We start from the raw sequence: 6,761 nt of genomic DNA on the forward strand, positions 1-6,761 counted from the left end.
TAAAGGATTGACTACGTTCATATTATGTTTTAGGACTTGTTGGTATGTTTGGTTGAGGTCTCGGGGGCCTCGGGTGGATTCCAGATGGCTAATGGATCGAAAAAGGGACCTAGTTCATGGCTGAAGCAGGGCTCTACTGGTGTAACCACACCTGCGAAGCTTTGATCACAGGTGCGAGCTAGAAAGTACGGGCCGGGTTGCGCAGATGCGAAGGTTTGGATTGGGTGTTCCGCAGGTGCGGACTCGCACCTGTGCTTGGAGGGTCGCAGAAGCGGGCGCGGGAGTTTGAGGCTGGTCCGCAGAAGCGGGTTTTGTTGCTCAGAAGTGCACCCACATAAATGGGGTTATGACCGCAAAAGCGGTTGGGCGGCTTAGTGGACGTCGTAGATGCGAGGGACGGACCGCAAAAGCGGTGCTGCAGAAGCGGCTAATGTGACCGCAGAAGCGAGAAGCGTGGGTAGTGTTTAAAACAGAAGGGCTTGGTGATTTTTGTCATTTAGGACGTTGCAAACTCAGTCTAGGGTGATATTTGATAGAATTTCGAGGAATTTCCCTGAGGTAAGTCCCCTGTGCTTATTCTTTATCAATAATCTTGCTTCCCTGTTTATTTTCCCACCTAGTTAGTATGCATTGAAGGTGAAAATTGGGAGTTGGAGGTTAGGGATTTGGTGAGTTGATTTGAGGAATTGAGTGGCGATTTGGTGTCAGATTTTGGTAATTTTGGTATGGGTGAACTCGTGGTCGAGTGGGTGTTTGTATTTTATGACTTTTGCCCAATTCCGTGACGTGGGCCCGGGTCGACGTTTTGGGCCGAATTTTCTATTCTTTGCTAACGTTGTAGATTTATTATTTAAATTAGTTTCTCGTAATTGTATTCATGATATTTAATTGATTTTGGCTAGATTTGGGCCATTCGAAGTCAGAAATTCGAGGGACAGGTATCCTTATCGATTGATTGAGCGAGATTTGAGGTAAGTGACTTATCTAACCTTGTGTGGGAGAAATCCCCTTAGGATTGGTACTGTTGTAATAATTTGTGATATGTGAGCACCCTGTACGAGAGGTGACGAGTGCGTACACGAGCTGATTATGAAAATTTTTGTTCTTGTTGATTTGCCATCTTTTGAATTCCTTAACTAAGTTGTCTCCTTTTAAAATTCATTTACTGAGTTGCCTTAGCATATGTAGTGATCATGTTTAGCCTAGTACCGCATGTCTACTTGCCTTAACCCTTACTTGCAATTTGTGCAACATGCTTAGTTGAATTACTTGTTTTCCTTGATTTGGATAAAATCTTTAACTATGAGATTCTTGCTGAAAATTCGTGTTTTCCTTCGATTACCTGCTGCATATTTACTTTGGGACTACGAGGCAGTTCCTCGAGAGATCCCCTTGCATTGCATATTTACTTTGGGACTACAAGGCATTTACTTGGGAGATCCCCCCGTACTACATATTTACTTTGGGACTACGAGGCGTTTACTTGGGAGATCTCCATGTACTGCATATTTACTTTGGGTCTACGAGGCGGTATCTCGGGGGATCCCCCATGTCTTGCATATTTACTTTGGGACTACGAGGCGGTACCTCGGGAGATCCCCCTATCGTGCATATTTACATTTGGGACTACGAGGCGGTACCTCGTGAGTGTCCCTGTTGTTTACTTCTATTTACCGTGCTGATATTTTCTGAAACTTCTTGTTGTTTAAATTCTTAGTTATTTCAAAATATTATTACATCTTTTGCCTTATTTTTCTTTTAAACCAGTAGGGCCCTGACCTGACCTCGTCACTACTCTACCGAGGTTAGGCTTGGCACTTACTAGGTACCGTTGTGGTGTACTCTTACTACACTTCTGCACATATATTTTTGCAGATCCAGGTTCTTCCCACCAGACCAGATACCAGTGAGTTGGACCATACGTGGAGACTTCAAGGTACATCTGCCAGCGTCCGCAGACCCTAGAGTCCCCCTCTATCTTTCCTATGCTGTTTTTCCTTATTTGCTTTAGGCTCTAATGTATAGAGACACCTAGTATCTTTTCTTAGAAGCTTGTGACTTGTTTTCACCCGGTTTTGGGAGTTGTAATTATTGAATGGCAGTTTTATAATTATTTTATGTGTTGAGAATTGGGCTTCAGTTTTATATAATGTATTTTCGCAAATCTGTTAGGCTTACCTAGTCTTAGAGACTAGGTGCCATCACGACATCCTACTGAGGGTGAAATGGGGACGTAACACAAAGAAACAGAAGAACGAGCTCATAAAAAAATACACAACAGGGAATAATGGTCTCAACAAGAATAACTCAACAATGGAGAGATAATGTGTAACAATGATTTCACAAAAGTACAATTCGACGATAAGAGAGATAGCATGAATCAATGACCCCAAATAAGAATACGTCAACAACGAAAGGGATAACAAACTTCAATTAAGGCTAAGAAATTACAGAAGAGATAATAGTAATTTCAATTAAGGTTAAGCAATTACGGAAGAGATAATAATAACTTTGATTAAGGTTAAGCAATTACAGAAAAGATAGTATGACAATAAAAGAGGCAACAATTTCAGTTAAGGCACATAAGAGTTTAATTGGCAATAAGGGTAGAACATGAATTAATTAATTCCAAATAAGACACGTAAGGGTGAATTAAGTAAATGGACGATATAACATGACAAAGCAACTTCATATCTAATGAACATAAGAACCTAAGAGCCATAAAAGATCAAATTTCCTCTATTAAACTCGAGTACGAACTCGTCACTTCAAGTACACGACCTTCACATGACATAGTTAGCACAAATGACTCAAATCCTAAGGGATAGTTCCCCCACACAAAGTTAGGCAAGATACGTACCTCAAAGAAGCTACACCGATACTCTAAAATGACCTTATCGAGTAAAACAACCTCCGCGCGGCTCAAATCTAGCCAAAACAACTTCAAATCATAAATAAACCTCATAGGAAATAATTCCGGATAATAAAGCTCTAATCTTTCATTAAAACTAAAAGGTCAACCCAAAAGTCAACCCCCGGGCGCGAACCTAGGAACCCGATAAAATTCACAGAACCCGAATACCCATTCCGATACGAGTTCAACCATACCAAAATTATCAATTTTCGACATCGAATCGACCTTCAAATTCTCGTTTTACATTTTGAAAGATTTTTACAAAATTTCCCATTTGCTTCCATTCAATTCACTAATTTAATGATAGAAACAACTATGGAATCATGAAATATAATCAATTTCGGATAAAGAACACTTACCCCAATCAAACACGTGAAACACCTTTAAAACATCGCCCAAATCTGAGGCCTCTAGCTCAAAAGATGAAAAATGGACAAAACCCATGATTTTGGAAATTATATTGTGCTACCCAGGTAACATGAATCGTGTTCGCGAAGATATGTATGCGATCGCGAAAAAGAAAAATATCACCTGCCAAAAATTGTGCTACGCGAACGCGAATTGGGAGGTGCAAACGCAATGCACTAAGTATCTAAAGCTACGCGAACACGATGGCACTCCGCGAATGCAAAGGCTAACAATCATGGCCTTTCCCATCCTGGTCGCCCACTACGCGATCGCAAAACAACGAATGAGAACGTGATGAAGCAGAACTCCCACTTCCGTGATCGCGAACCTTTAGCTACGAACTCGAAGAACATTTTCTGCCTGCCTCCAAATTACACTACGCGAATGCAACTGTTTCATCGCGAACGCGATGAAGAACACCATATACCAGAAATTCAGTAGTCCAACAACATGGAGAAATGGTCCGTAGCCAATTCAAAACAGACCCGAGGCCCTCCAAATCTCTCAACCTTCCAAAACTTCAACTTTCCAATTTTTGCCGAAATGCTTCAAATTATCCTACGGACCTCCAAATCAAAATCCGGATGCACACCTAAGTCCAAAATCACCACACAAAGCTATTTAAATCATCAAAATTCTATTTCGGAGTCGACTGCATAAAAGTCAAACTATGGTCAACTCTTACCGCTTAAGCTTCTAAAATAAGAATCCTTCTTCCAAATTGATCTCGAATCATTCGAAAACCAAACTTGACTATACACGCAAGTCATATCACATAATACACAGCTTCTCGAGACCTTAAGACACCGAAAATACGCTAATTCTCAAAACAATCGGTCGGGTTATTACAAAAAGGCAGTTCTGAAAGGATTTGGATGAGATGGTGCATAGTATCCCGCACACCGAGAAGCTTCTCATTGGAGGGGATTTCAATGTACATATTGGGATACTACTAGGTGTTATGATGATGTTCCTAGAAAGTTTGATTTTGGGGATATGATCGAGGGAGGTACCTCACCATTGGATTTCAATATAACTTTTGATTTGGTGATAGTAAACTCGAGAATTCCGAAGAGGGAGGAGCACCATGATACCTTCCGGAGTAAGGTGGCCAGGACTCAAATTGAATACCTTCTCTACATGAAGTGTGATAGAGGTCTATGCACTGATTACAAGGTCATCCTGAATGAGTACCTCACAACCCAACATAGGCTCCTAGTAATGGATCTGAAGATCAAGAGGAATAGGAGAAAGAGAGCGGTCTGCAGGCAACCTAATATCAAGTGGGTGACTTGATTTAGGACAAAGCTCAGGAATCTATGAGATTCTAGAGGAGTAGGGGACACAACTAGGATGTGTACCACAATAATGAATTGCATTACGGAAGCCGGTAGAGAGGTTTTAGGGTTCACGAAGGGTTATTCTTGGGGGCACAAAGGAGATTGGTGGGGAAATGGAGAGGTCCAAGGTAAAGTAAAAGTAAAGAAATGTGGCTTATTTGAAGCTAGTTGAGAGTACGGACGAGGAGGGAAAATAGACATATCGGGAGTGTTATAAGAAGGCAACGAAAGAGGCGAAGTTAGTGTTTACGACGGCTAAAACTGCTGCATTTGGACGTCTGTATAAGGAACTTAGGGCCAAAGATGGGGATAAGAAGCAATACTAATTGGCCAGGGTAAGGGAGTGAAAGGCCCGTGATTTGGACCAAGTGAAGTGCATCAAAGACGAGAATGATAAAGTATTGATGGAAGAGGCACATATTAGACGAAGATTACATACATACATTCGTTAACTATTAAATATGGAGGGGGTAGAACCATTGTGCTGGGTGAGATGGAGCACTCCAAGATTCGGCGTGATTTGGATATTGTACGCGTATTAATATAAAGGAGGTTGAGGGGGCAATGCATAAGATAATCAGGGGCAGAGCAACTGTGACACACAAAAATATTCGGGCGGAATTCTGGAAGAATGAGGGCCGAGCAAACTTCGAGTAGCTTACTAGGTTGTTTAATGTCATTTTTAAGATGAAGAAGATTCCCAAAGAGTGAAGGTAGAGTACGATAATTCTGTTGTACAAGAATAAGGGTAATATCCAAAATTGCAACAATTATAGGGGTCACACTATGAAGATTTGGGAGAGGGTGGTGGAAGTCAGGTTGAGAAGGAGTTGGATTCATACCCTGGCATTCGACTACGAAAGCTATTCATCTGGTGAGGAGATTCGTATAGAACTATAAAAAAAAAATGAAAAAGAACTTGCGTATGGTGTTCATTGACCTTAACGTACAATAAAGTCCCGATGGAGGTTCTGTGAAAGTGTTTTAGAGGTTGGCAGTGTTCCGGTATCGTACACTAAGGTGATTAAGAATATGTAAGATGGTGCTAAGATTCAGGTGAGGATTGTGGGAGATGACTCGTAATACTTTCCAGTTGTATTGGAATTGCACTAGGGATCTTCTCTAAGCCTATTTTTATTTGCCTTGGAGATGGACGTGTTGTCGCTGCACATCCAATGGGAGGTGCCATGGTGCATGTTATTTGCTGATGACAAAATATTTATTGACGAGATGCGAGGTAGAGTTAATGCATGGCTGGAGGTTTAGAGACAGACCTTTGAGTATAAAGGTTTCAAGTTGCGCAAGACTAAAACAGAATACGTAGAGTGAACATTCTGTGAGGGGACTCATAAAGCAGACGTGAATGTGAAGCTTGATACTCAAGTTATCCCCAAGAGAGGTAGTATCAGGTATATCGGGTCTATAATCTAAGGTAATGTGGGGGTTGATGAGGATGCCACACATAGTGTTGGAGCTGGCTGGATGAAATAGAGGCTCGCATCCGGTGTTCTATAAGATAAGAATGTGCTACCAAGACTTAAAGATACCTTTTATCGAGTGGTAGTTAGACCAATTATGTTGTATGAGGTTGAGTGTTAACCAGTCAAGAACTCCCATATTCAAAAGATGAAAGTAGAAGAAATGACGATGTTGATATGGATGAGTGGGTGTACCAAGAGAGATAAAGATTAGGAATGAAGTTATTTAGGACAAAGTAGGAGTGGCCTCCGTAGAGGATAAAATACGGGAGTAGAGGCTGAGATGGTTCATGCACGTTAGGAGGAGAAACATCAATGCTCCTGTTAGGATATGCGAGAGGTTGGCCATGATGGGTTTGAGAAGTGGTCGAGGTAGGCAAAAGAAGTACTAGGGAGGGGTGATTGTGCAGGACATGGTGCTACTTTAGCTTACTGAGGACATAACCCTTGATAGGAGGGTGTGGAGGTCGAGAATTAGGGTAGAAGGTTAGTAGGTAGTTGAAAGTTTCCCCTTTCCTTACTAGTAGTATTAGTATCACTTGTATACTTTTATATTATTAGATCTATATAATGTCATATTGTTTTTGCTTCAGTTATCATATTACATGTTGTTATGGTTTG

The sequence above is a fragment of the Nicotiana tomentosiformis genome, chromosome 7 (assembly GCF_000390325.3).
Source record: "Nicotiana tomentosiformis chromosome 7, ASM39032v3, whole genome shotgun sequence".
NCBI classification, from domain to species: Eukaryota; Viridiplantae; Streptophyta; class Magnoliopsida; order Solanales; family Solanaceae; genus Nicotiana; species Nicotiana tomentosiformis.